A 12,037-nucleotide genomic window follows, 5' to 3' on the forward strand; every position below is an offset into this window, starting at 1 on the left:
CGCCCCCTCCAGGTGCACGCACGTAGGCCGGGCCGGGTGCACACCCGACGCCCTAGCAAGGTGCGCGCACCCGGGCAGGGCTCACACTTGGCGAACGGGGCGCACTTCGCGAGGGAGGGTGTGCACCTCGACGGGGGTGGGTGGCCGGGGTGGATTCGCACGTGGGTCGCGGTTTGCTAAGTACACACTGCGACAAGCTCATAACGGGTGCGATCATACCAGCGTTAGTGCACCGGATCCCATCAGAACTCCGCAGTTAAGCGCGCTTGGGCCGGAGTAGTACTGGGATGGGTGACCTCCCGGGAAGTCCCGGTGTTGCACCCTTTTTTAGTTTTTCGCCGGGCGTCGCAATGCTATTTGAATAAACCTTTTGCCCGTTTGCGTTCTCGTCGGGGCCGGGCCGGGCCGGGGTGCGCTGCCCGCACTACCGCGCGCGCTGGGGGCGACACCGAGCGCGCACCCGAGGCGCCCCGAGCACACAGGCCACGGTGCAACCCGGGCGTTGTGCGCGCACCCCGGTGCGCCCGAGGTGCTGCGCGCGCACCCAGGTGAAATCGGTGTGCACCTCGGCCAGTGCGCGCTCGGTCGAGTCGCGCACGTTGGCCAAGGTGCACGGTGATGTTTCTTACTCTAAGGTTCCGCACCAGACGCCCGGGACAGGTGAGCGAAGCTGGGCGGGGCCGGGTGCGCGGCCGGGGCAGGTGCACGCAGCTGGAGAGAGCTTTGGAGCACACTTCGGAGCGCACCAATGATGCGCTCCATTCAAAAGTTTCCTGAAAAGGCAAAAAAAGTTGAGATTATAGAATTTCCCACTTGAGAGATTGTAAAAAAAAAAAATTTAAAATGAAGGAAACGCGGGTGCCAAGGTGTGCGCAGCCCAGCCAAGGTGTGCGCACCAAGGCGCCCACCCTGGCGAAGGTGCACGCAAGGTGCGCACCCGAGGCAAACCGGACAATTAACCCAACTTTCGACTTCGCGCGCACCTTGGAGCGCACTTCGGAGCGCTCCTTGGTGCGCACCAATCTTGGGCACCTCGGAGTGCACCATGGCGCCCACCAAGGTGCGCACCCGGGGCAAACCGAGCTCCGACTTCGTGCGCACCTTGGAGCGCACGAAAGGTGCGCACCATGGCGCCCACCAAGGTGCGCAGCCCAGCCAAGGCTAGTGCGCATCAAGGTGCGCACCCTGGCGAAGGTGCGCACCCGGGGCAAACCGAGCTCCGACTTCGTGCGCACCTTGGAGCGCACAAAAGGTGCGCAACCCAGCCAAGGTGTGCGCACCCCGGTCAAACCGAGCTCCGAATCGTGCGCACCAGAGGTGCACGCCATCGTGCGCACCTTGGAGCACACTTCGGAGCCCTCCTTGGTGCGCGCCGATGTTGCGCACCTCGGAGCGCACCCGGGGAAAACAATGCAATTAACCCGACTTTCGACTTCGTGGGCACCTCGGAGCGCTCTCGGGTTCGCACCTCGGAGCACACCGAGGTGCGCACCTTTGATGCGCTGCCTTCACCAATTTCCAGAAAAGGCAAGAAAACATTGAGAAGGTGTGCGCACCGAGGTGCCCACCCTGGCGAAGGTGCACGCGAGGTGCGCACCCGGGGCAAACCGGGCTCCGACTTCGTGCACGCCGCACCTTGGAGCACACTTCGGAGCGCTCCTTGGTGCGCACCAGGGCGCGCAACCCAGCCGAGGTGCCCACCCCGGCGAAGGTGCACGCGAGGTGCGCACCCGGGGCAAACCGGGCTCCGACTTCGTGCACGCCATGGTGCCCACCGCGGCGAAGGTGCACGCGAGGTGCGCACCCGGGGCAAACCGGGCTCCGACTTCGTGCACGCCGCACCTTGGAGCACACTTCGGAGCGCTCCTTGGTGCGCACCATGGTGCCCACCAGGGCGCGCAACCCCGCCGAAGGTGCACGCGAGGTGCGCACCCGGGGCAAACCGGGCTCCGACTTCGTGCACGCCGCACCTTGGAGCACACTTCGGAGCGCTCCTTGGTGCGCACCATGGTGCCCACCAGGGCGCGCAACCCCGCCGAAGGTGCACGCGAGGTGCGCACCCGGGGCAAACCGGGCTCCGACTTCGTGCACGCCATGGTGCGCACCGCGGCGAAGGTGCGCACCCGGGGCAAACCGGGCTCCGACTTCGTGCACGCCGCACCTTGGAGCACACTTCGGAGCGCTCCTTGGTGCGCACCAGGGCGCGCAACCCAGCCGAGGTGCCCACCCCGGCGAAGGTGCACGCGAGGTGCGTACCCGGGGCAAACCGGGCTCCGACTTCGTGCACGCCGCACCTTGGAGCACACTTCGGAGCGCTCCTTGGTGCGCACCATGGTGCCCACCAGGCCGCGCAACCCAGCCAAGGTGTGCGCACCAAGGTGCACGCGAGGTGCGCACCCGGGGCAAACCGGGGTCCGACTTCGTGCACGCCGCACCTTGGAGCACACATCGGGGCGCTCCCGGGTTCGCACCGGCGTTGCGCACCGTGGTGGGCACCTCGGAGCACACCAAGGTGGGCAGCGAGGTGCGCACCTTTGATGCGATGCCTTCACTAATTTCCATAAAAGGCAAAAAAAAAACGAGATTTTAAAATTTCCGTTTTGAAAGATAGTGAGAAAAAGGGAATGCTGGTGCCATCTTGAGCCCGCCCTGGTGCGCAGCCCAGCCAAGGTGTGCGCACCAAGGTGCCCACCCTGGCGAAGGTGCGCGCCCGGGCAATTAACCCAACTTCCAACTTCGCGCGCGCCAGGGTGGGAGCGCACCCAACAACCGGGCCTGGGAAGAGCCAATGCGAGAAACCCCACCAAACGCTCTGACAAAAAAAGAGGGGGCGCTCCAGTAACCCCGCTTCGGAGCGCACCCTGGGCAAACCCAGCCAAGGTGCCCACCCCGGCCAAGGTGCAGGCGAGGTGCGCACCCGGGGCAAACCGGGCTCCGACAACGTGCACGCCGCACCTTGGAGCACACTTCGTAGCGCTCCCGGGTGCGCACCTCAGAGCACACCAAGGTGGGCAGCGAGGTGCGCACCTTTGATGCGCTGCCTTCACTAATTTCCAGAAAAGGCAAAAAAAAAAGGAGATTTTAAAATTTCCGTTTTGAAAGATAGTGAAAAAAACGGAACGCGCGTGCCATCTTGAGCCCGCCCTGGTGCGCAGCCCAGGTAAGGTGCCCACCCTGGCAAAGGTGCGCACCCGGGCAATTAACCCTACTTCCGACTTCGTGCGCGCCAGGGTGGCAACCGGGCCTCGGAAGAGCCAATGCGAGAAACCCCACCAAACGCTCCGACAAAAAAAGAGGCGGCGCTCCAATAACCCCGCTTCGGAGCGCAGCCGGGGCAAACCCAGCCAAGGTGCCCACCCCGACGAAGGTGCACGCGAGGTGCGCACCCGGGGCAAACCGGGCTCCGACAACGTGCACGCAGCACCTTGGAGCACACTTCGAAGCACTCCCGGGTGCCCACCGGCGTTGCGCACCGTGGTGGGCAGCGAGGTGCGCACCTTTGATGCGCTGCCTTCACTAATTTCCAGAAAAAGGCAAAAAAAAATGAGATTTTAAAATTTCCGTTTTGAAAGATAGTGAAAAAAAAGGAACGCGGGTGCCATCTTGAGCCCGCCCTGGTGCGCAGCCCAGGCAAGGCATGCGCACCAAGGTGCCCACCCGAGGTGCACACCCGGGGCAAACCGGGCTCCGACTTCGTGCAGGCCGCACCTTGGAGCACACTTCGGAGCGCTCCTTGGTGCGCACCATGGTGCCCACCAGGGCGCGCAACCCAGCCAAGGTCTGCACACCAAGGTGCCCACCCCGGCGAAGGTGCACGCGAGGTGCGCACCCGGGGCAAACCGGGCTCCGACTTCGTGCACGCCATGGTGCCCACCGCGGCGAAGGTGCACGCGAGGTGCGCACCCGGGGCAAACCGGGCTCCGACTTCGTGCACGCCGCACCTTGGAGCACACTTCGGAGCGCTCCTTGGTGCGCACCATGGTGCCCACCAGGGCGCGCAACCCAGCCAAGGTGTGCGCACCAAGGTGCACGCGAGGTGCGCACCCGGGGCAAACCGGGGTCCGACTTCGTGCACGCCGCACCTTGGAGCACACATCGGAGCGCTCCCAGGTTCGCACCAGCGTTGCGCACCTTTGATGCGCTGCCTTCACTAATTTCCAGAAAAGGCAAAAAAAAACGATATTTTAAAATTTCCGTTCTGAAAGATAGTGAAAAAAACGGAACGCGGGTGCCATCTTGAGCCCTTCCTGGTGCGCAGCCCAGGCAAGTTGTGCGCACCAAGGTGCCCACCCTGGCGGAGGTGCGCGCCCGGGGCAAACCGGGCTCCGACTTCGTGCACTGCATGGTGCCCACCAAGGCGCGCAACCCAGCCAAGGTGCCCACCGCAGCGAAGGTGCACGCGAGGTGCACACCCGGGGCAAACCGGGCTCCGACTTCGTGCACGCCGCACCTTGGAGCACACTTCAGAGCGCTCCTTGGTGCGCACCAGGGCGCGCAACCCAGCCGAGGTGCCCACCCCGGCGAAGGTGCACGCGAGGTGCGCACCCGGGGCAAACCGGGCTCCGACTTCGTGCACGCCATGGTGCCCACCGCGGCGAAGGTGCGCACCCGGGGCAAACCGGGCTCCGACTTCGTGCACGCCGCACCTTGGAGCACACTTCGGAGCGCTCCTTGGTGCGCACCATGGTGCCCACCAGGCCGCGCAACCCAGCCAAGGTGTGCGCACCAAGGTGCACGCGAGGTGCGCACCCGGGGCAAACCGGGGTCCGACTTCGTGCACGCCGCACCTTGGAGCACACATCGGGGCGCTCCCGGGTTCGCACCGGCGTTGCGCACCGTGGTGGGCACCTCGGAGCACACCAAGGTGGGCAGCGAGGTGCGCACCTTTGATGCGATGCCTTCACTAATTTCCATAAAAGGCAAAAAAAAAACGAGATTTTAAAATTTCCGTTTTGAAAGATAGTGAGAAAAAGGGAATGCTGGTGCCATCTTGAGCCCGCCCTGGTGCGCAGCCCAGCCAAGGTTTGCGCACCAAGGTGCCCACCCTGGCGAAGGTGCGCGCCCGGGCAATTAACCCAACTTCCAACTTCGCGCGCGCCAGGGTGGGAGCGCACCCAACAACCGGGCCTGGGAAGAGCCAATGCGAGAAACCCCACCAAACTCTCTGACAAAAAAAGAGGGGGCGCTCCAGTAACCCCGCTTCGGAGCGCACCCTGGGCAAACCCAGCCAAGGTGCCCACCCCGGCCAAGGTGCAGGCGAGGTGCGCACCCGGGGCAAACCGGGCTCCGACAACGTGCACGCCGCACCTTGGAGCACACTTCGTAGCGCTCCCGGGTGCGCACCTCAGAGCACACCAAGGTGGGCAGCGAGGTGCGCACCTTTGATGCGCTGCCTTCACTAATTTCCAGAAAAGGCAAAAAAAAAAGGAGATTTTAAAATTTCCGTTTTGAAAGATAGTGAAAAAAACGGAACGCGCGTGCCATCTTGAGCCCGCCCTGGTGCGCAGCCCAGGTAAGGTGCCACCCTGGCAAAGGTGCGCACCCGGGCAATTAACCCTACTTCCGACTTCGTGCGCGCCAGGGTGGCAACCGGGCCTCGGAAGAGCCAATGCGAGAAACCCCACCAAACGCTCCGACAAAAAAAGAGGCGGCGCTCCAATAACCCCGCTTCGGAGCGCAGCCGGGGCAAACCAAGCCAAGGTGCCCACCCCGACGAAGGTGCACGCGAGGTGCGCACCCGGGGCAAACCGGGCTCCGACAACGTGCACGCAGCACCTTGGAGCACACTTCGAAGCACTCCCGGGTGCCCACCGGCGTTGCGCACCGTGGTGGGCAGCGAGGTGCGCACCTTTGATGCGCTGCCTTCACTAATTTCCAGAAAAAGGCAAAAAAAAATGAGATTTTAAAATTTCCGTTTTGAAAGATAGTGAAAAAAAAGGAACGCGGGTGCCATCTTGAGCCCGCCCTGGTGCGCAGCCCAGGCAAGGCATGCGCACCAAGGTGCCCACCCGAGGTGCACACCCGGGGCAAACCGGGCTCCGACTTCGTGCAGGCCGCACCTTGGAGCACACTTCGGAGCGCTCCTTGGTGCGCACCATGGTGCCCACCAGGGCGCACCCGAGGCAAACCGGGCTCCGACTTCGTGCACGCCGCACCTTGGAGCACACATCGGAGCGCTCCCAGGTTCGCACCAGCGTTGCGCACCTTTGATGCGCTGCCTTCACTAATTTCCAGAAAAGGCAAAAAAAAACGATATTTTAAAATTTCCGTTCTGAAAGATAGTGAAAAAAACGGAACGCGGGTGCCATCTTGAGCCCTTCCTGATGCGCAGCCCAGGCAAGTTGTGCGCACCAAGGTGCCCACCCTGGCGGAGGTGCGCGCCCGGGGCAAACCGGGCTCCGACTTCGTGCACTGCATGGTGCCCACCAAGGCGCGCAACCCAGCCAAGGTGCCCACCGCAGCGAAGGTGCACGCGAGGTGCGCACCCGAGGTGCACACCCGGGGCAAACCGGGCTCCGACTTCGTGCACGCCGCACCTTGGAGCACACTTCAGAGCGCTCCTTGGTACGCACCAGGGCGCGCAACCCAGCCAAGGTGCTCACCCCGGCGAAGGTGCACGCGAGGTGCGCACCCGGGGCAAACCGGGCTCGGACTTCGTGCACGCCGCACCTTGGAGCACACATCGGAGCGCTCCCGGGTTCGCACCAGCATTGCGCACCTTTGATGCGCTGCCTTCACTAATTTCCAGAAAAGGCAAAAAAAAGAAAAAAATGAGATTTTAAAATTTCCGTTTTGAAAGATAGTGAAAAAAACGGAACGCGGGTGCCATCTTGAGCCCGCCCTGGTGTGCAGCCCAGGCAAGTTGTGCGCACCAAGGCACCCACCCTGGCCAAGGTGGGTCACGGGGTGGGTCCTAGGGTGGGTAACGGGGTGGGTACTAAGGTGCGTGCCAAGGTGGGTCATAGGGTGGGTGCCAAGGTGGGCACCAGGGTGGGTGTGCACCAACCCTAGCCAGGGTAGGTCACGGGGGTGGTTGTCGGGGTGGGCGTCAAGGAGCCAAGGTGGGTGGCAAGTAGCCAAGTTGCGTGCCAAGGTGGGTGTCGGGGTGGGTGCCAAGGATCCAAGGTGGGTGCCAAGGAACCAAGGTGGGTGTCTGGGTGGGTGCCGAGGTGGGAGCCAGGGTGGGTCCCAAGGTGAGTGCAAAGGTGGGTGCCAGGGTCAAGGTGAGTGCCAATGTGGGTTCCAAGGTGCCAGGGTCAGGGTGAGTGCCAATGTGGGTTCAAAGGTGCTAAGTTGGGTGCGAGGTTGGGTGCGAGGGTGGGTGGGTGCCAAGGTGTGCTAGGTGGAAGCCCGGGTGGGTCGGCATCCCATGGGTGTCGAGTTGGGTGCCTGATGGGTGCTTCTTGTCAAGTTTTAGTCGTCGGGACTCATTTCGAGCCTTAGAGGTCGTTTCTTGTCCGGTTGCCCTGTCTTCGACCTGGGAACCCAATTTTGGTCCTCGGGTCCCATTTTTTTTTGTCTCGCATCCCACTTTTGGCCTGTGGCCTTTTCGGGGTCGATTCTCGTTTTGGGCATCAGAGCATGTTTCTTCTCCTAAAACCCAATATTTGTTTATTAAGTCTCGGAACACATTTTTGTTCTCGTGGACCCATCATGGGTCTTGGAACGCATTTGTGGTCCTTGGGTCCCATTTTGCATCCCGAAACTTGTGTTTTGGTGCTTGATCCCTATTTTGGGTGCCCACCTTGCACCAAGTGCGCACCCGGGGCAAACCGAGCGCCTTGGTGCACCGGGGCAAGATCGAGCGTGCACCCGAGGCGCCCCGAACATGCACCAAGGTGCACTCGGCCCACATGTGAGCGCAGGTCGTTGCGCCCGAGGTGGTGTGTGGGCACCGCGTTGCAGACGGGACACTGCACGCACACGACGCCCCCTCCAGGTGCACGCACGTAGGCCGGGCCGGGTGCACACCCGACGCCCTAGCAAGGTGCGCGCACCCGGGCAGGGCTCACACTTGGCGAACGGGGCGCACTTCGCGAGGGAGGGTGTGCACCTCGACGGGGGTGGGTGGCCGGGGTGGATTCGCACGTGGGTCGCGGTTTGCTAAGTACACACTGCGACAAGCTCATAACGGGTGCGATCATACCAGCGTTAGTGCACCGGATCCCATCAGAACTCCGCAGTTAAGCGCGCTTGGGCCGGAGTAGTACTGGGATGGGTGACCTCCCGGGAAGTCCCGGTGTTGCACCCTTTTTTAGTTTTTCGCCGGGCGTCGCAATGCTATTTGAATAAACCTTTTGCCCGTTTGCGTTCTCGTCGGGGCCGGGCCGGGCCGGGGTGCGCTGCCCGCACTACCGCGCGCGCTGGGGGGCGACACCGAGCGCGCACCCGAGGCGCCCCGAGCACACAGGCCACGGTGCAACCCGGGCGTTGTGCGCGCACCCCGGTGCGCCCGAGGTGCTGCTGCGCGCACCCAGGTGAAATCGGTGTGCACCTCGGCCAGTGCGCGCTCGGTCGAGTCGCGCACGTTGGCCAAGGTGCACGGTGATGTTTCTTACTCTAAGGTTCCGCACCAGACGCCCGGGACAGGTGAGCGAAGCTGGGCGGGGCCGGGGTGCGCGGCCGGGGCAGGTGCACGCAGCTGGAGAGAGCTTTGGAGCACACTTCGGAGCGCACCAATGATGCGCTCCATTCAAAAGTTTCCTGAAAAGGCAAAAAAAGTTGAGATTATAGAATTTCCCACTTGAGAGATTGTAAAAAAAAAAAATTTAAAATGAAGGAAACGCGGGTGCCAAGGTGTGCGCAGCCCAGCCAAGGTGTGCGCACCAAGGCGCCCACCCTGGCGAAGGTGCACGCAAGGTGCGCACCCGAGGCAAACCGGACAATTAACCCAACTTTCGACTTCGCGCGCACCTTGGAGCGCACTTCGGAGCGCTCCTTGGTGCGCACCAATCTTGGGCACCTCGGAGTGCACCATGGCGCCCACCAAGGTGCGCACCCGGGGCAAACCGAGCTCCGACTTCGTGCGCACCTTGGAGCGCACGAAAGGTGCGCACCATGGCGCCCACCAAGGTGCGCAGCCCAGCCAAGGCGTGCGCATCAAGGTGCGCACCCTGGCGAAGGTGCGCACCCGGGGCAAACCGAGCTCCGACTTCGTGCGCACCTTGGAGCGCACAAAAGGTGCGCAACCCAGCCAAGGTGTGCGCACCCCGGTCAAACCGAGCTCCGAATCGTGCGCACCAGAGGTGCACGCCATCGTGCGCACCTTGGAGCACACTTCGGAGCCCTCCTTGGTGCGCGCCGATGTTGCGCACCTCGGAGCGCACCCGGGGGAAAACAATGCAATTAACCCGACTTTCGACTTCGTGGGCACCTCGGAGCGCTCTCGGGTTCGCACCTCGGAGCACACCGAGGTGCGCACCTTTGATGCGCTGCCTTCACCAATTTCCAGAAAAGGCAAGAAAACATTGAGAAGGTGTGCGCACCGAGGTGCCCACCCTGGCGAAGGTGCACGCGAGGTGCGCACCCGGGGCAAACCGGGCTCCGACTTCGTGCACGCCGCACCTTGGAGCACACTTCGGAGCGCTCCTTGGTGCGCACCAGGGCGCGCAACCCAGCCGAGGTGCCCACCCCGGCGAAGGTGCACGCGAGGTGCGCACCCGGGGCAAACCGGGCTCCGACTTCGTGCACGCCATGGTGCCCACCGCGGCGAAGGTGCACGCGAGGTGCGCACCCGGGGCAAACCGGGCTCCGACTTCGTGCACGCCGCACCTTGGAGCACACTTCGGAGCGCTCCTTGGTGCGCACCATGGTGCCCACCAGGGCGCGCAACCCCGCCGAAGGTGCACGCGAGGTGCGCACCCGGGGCAAACCGGGCTCCGACTTCGTGCACGCCGCACCTTGGAGCACACTTCGGAGCGCTCCTTGGTGCGCACCATGGTGCCCACCAGGGCGCGCAACCCCGCCGAAGGTGCACGCGAGGTGCGCACCCGGGGCAAACCGGGCTCCGACTTCGTGCACGCCATGGTGCGCACCGCGGCGAAGGTGCGCACCCGGGGCAAACCGGGCTCCGACTTCGTGCACGCCGCACCTTGGAGCACACTTCGGAGCGCTCCTTGTGTGCGCACCAGGGCGCGCAACCCAGCCGAGGTGCCCACCCCGGCGAAGGTGCACGCGAGGTGCGTACCCGGGGCAAACCGGGCTCCGACTTCGTGCACGCCGCACCTTGGAGCACACTTCGGAGCGCTCCTTGGTGCGCACCATGGTGCCCACCAGGCCGCGCAACCCAGCCAAGGTGTGCGCACCAAGGTGCACGCGAGGTGCGCACCCGGGGCAAACCGGGGTCCGACTTCGTGCACGCCGCACCTTGGAGCACACATCGGGGCGCTCCCGGGTTCGCACCGGCGTTGCGCACCGTGGTGGGCACCTCGGAGCACACCAAGGTGGGCAGCGAGGTGCGCACCTTTGATGCGATGCCTTCACTAATTTCCATAAAAGGCAAAAAAAAAACGAGATTTTAAAATTTCCGTTTTGAAAGATAGTGAGAAAAAGGGAATGCTGGTGCCATCTTGAGCCCGCCCTGGTGCGCAGCCCAGCCAAGGTGTGCGCACCAAGGTGCCCACCCTGGCGAAGGTGCGCGCCCGGGCAATTAACCCAACTTCCAACTTCGCGCGCGCCAGGGTGGGAGCGCACCCAACAACCGGGCCTGGGAAGAGCCAATAAACCCCACCAAACGCTCTGACAAAAAAAGAGGGGGCGCTCCAGTAACCCCGCTTCGGAGCGCACCCTGGGCAAACCCAGCCAAGGTGCCCACCCCGGCCAAGGTGCAGGCGAGGTGCGCACCCGGGGCAAACCGGGCTCCGACAACGTGCACGCCGCACCTTGGAGCACACTTCGTAGCGCTCCCGGGTGCGCACCTCAGAGCACACCAAGGTGGGCAGCGAGGTGCGCACCTTTGATGCGCTGCCTTCACTAATTTCCAGAAAAGGCAAAAAAAAAAGGAGATTTTAAAATTTCCGTTTTGAAAGATAGTGAAAAAAACGGAACGCGCGTGCCATCTTGAGCCCGCCCTGGTGCGCAGCCCAGGTAAGGTGCCCACCCTGGCAAAGGTGCGCACCCGGGCAATTAACCCTACTTCCGACTTCGTGCGCGCCAGGGTGGCAACCGGGCCTCGGAAGAGCCAATGCGAGAAACCCCACCAAACGCTCCGACAAAAAAAGAGGCGGCGCTCCAATAACCCCGCTTCGGAGCGCAGCCGGGGCAAACCCAGCCAAGGTGCCCACCCCGACGAAGGTGCACGCGAGGTGCGCACCCGGGGCAAACCGGGCTCCGACAACGTGCACGCAGCACCTTGGAGCACACTTCGAAGCACTCCCGGGTGCCCACCGGCGTTGCGCACCGTGGTGGGCAGCGAGGTGCGCACCTTTGATGCGCTGCCTTCACTAATTTCCAGAAAAAGGCAAAAAAAAATGAGATTTTAAAATTTCCGTTTTGAAAGATAGTGAAAAAAAAGGAACGCGGGTGCCATCTTGAGCCCGCCCTGGTGCGCAGCCCAGGCAAGGCATGCGCACCAAGGTGCCCACCCGAGGTGCACACCCGGGGCAAACCGGGCTCCGACTTCGTGCAGGCCGCACCTTGGAGCACACTTCGGAGCGCTCCTTGGTGCGCACCATGGTGCCCACCAGGGCGCGCAACCCAGCCAAGGTCTGCACACCAAGGTGCCCACCCCGGCGAAGGTGCACGCGAGGTGCGCACCCGGGGCAAACCGGGCTCCGACTTCGTGCACGCCATGGTGCCCACCGCGGCGAAGGTGCACGCGAGGTGCGCACCCGGGGCAAACCGGGCTCCGACTTCGTGCACGCCGCACCTTGGAGCACACTTCGGAGCGCTCCTTGGTGCGCACCATGGTGCCCACCAGGGCGCGCAACCCAGCCAAGGTGTGCGCACCAAGGTGCACGCGAGGTGCGCACCCGGGGCAAACCGGGGTCCGACTTCGTGCACGCCGCACCTTGGAGCACACATCGGAGCGCTCCCAGGT

General features: G+C 63.5%; 2 non-coding genes across 2 annotated transcripts; both read left to right on the forward strand.

Moving 5' to 3' along the window:
* The first annotated feature begins 205 nt into the window (after window positions 1-205).
* On the forward strand, window positions 206-324 carry LOC131872766 (5S ribosomal RNA). Its single transcript, XR_009370853.1, has one exon. It is a non-coding gene; the product is annotated as a 5S ribosomal RNA (ribosomal RNA).
* A 7,808-nt stretch (window positions 325-8,132) lies between these two features.
* Window positions 8,133-8,251, forward strand: LOC131872771 (5S ribosomal RNA). The gene has a single exon (XR_009370858.1). It is a non-coding gene; the product is annotated as a 5S ribosomal RNA (ribosomal RNA).
* Window positions 8,252-12,037: the final 3,786 nt, after the last annotated feature.

The sequence above is a fragment of the Cryptomeria japonica genome, unplaced genomic scaffold (genome assembly GCF_030272615.1).
Source record: "Cryptomeria japonica unplaced genomic scaffold, Sugi_1.0 HiC_scaffold_764, whole genome shotgun sequence".
Classification (NCBI taxonomy): Eukaryota; Viridiplantae; Streptophyta; class Pinopsida; order Cupressales; family Cupressaceae; genus Cryptomeria; species Cryptomeria japonica.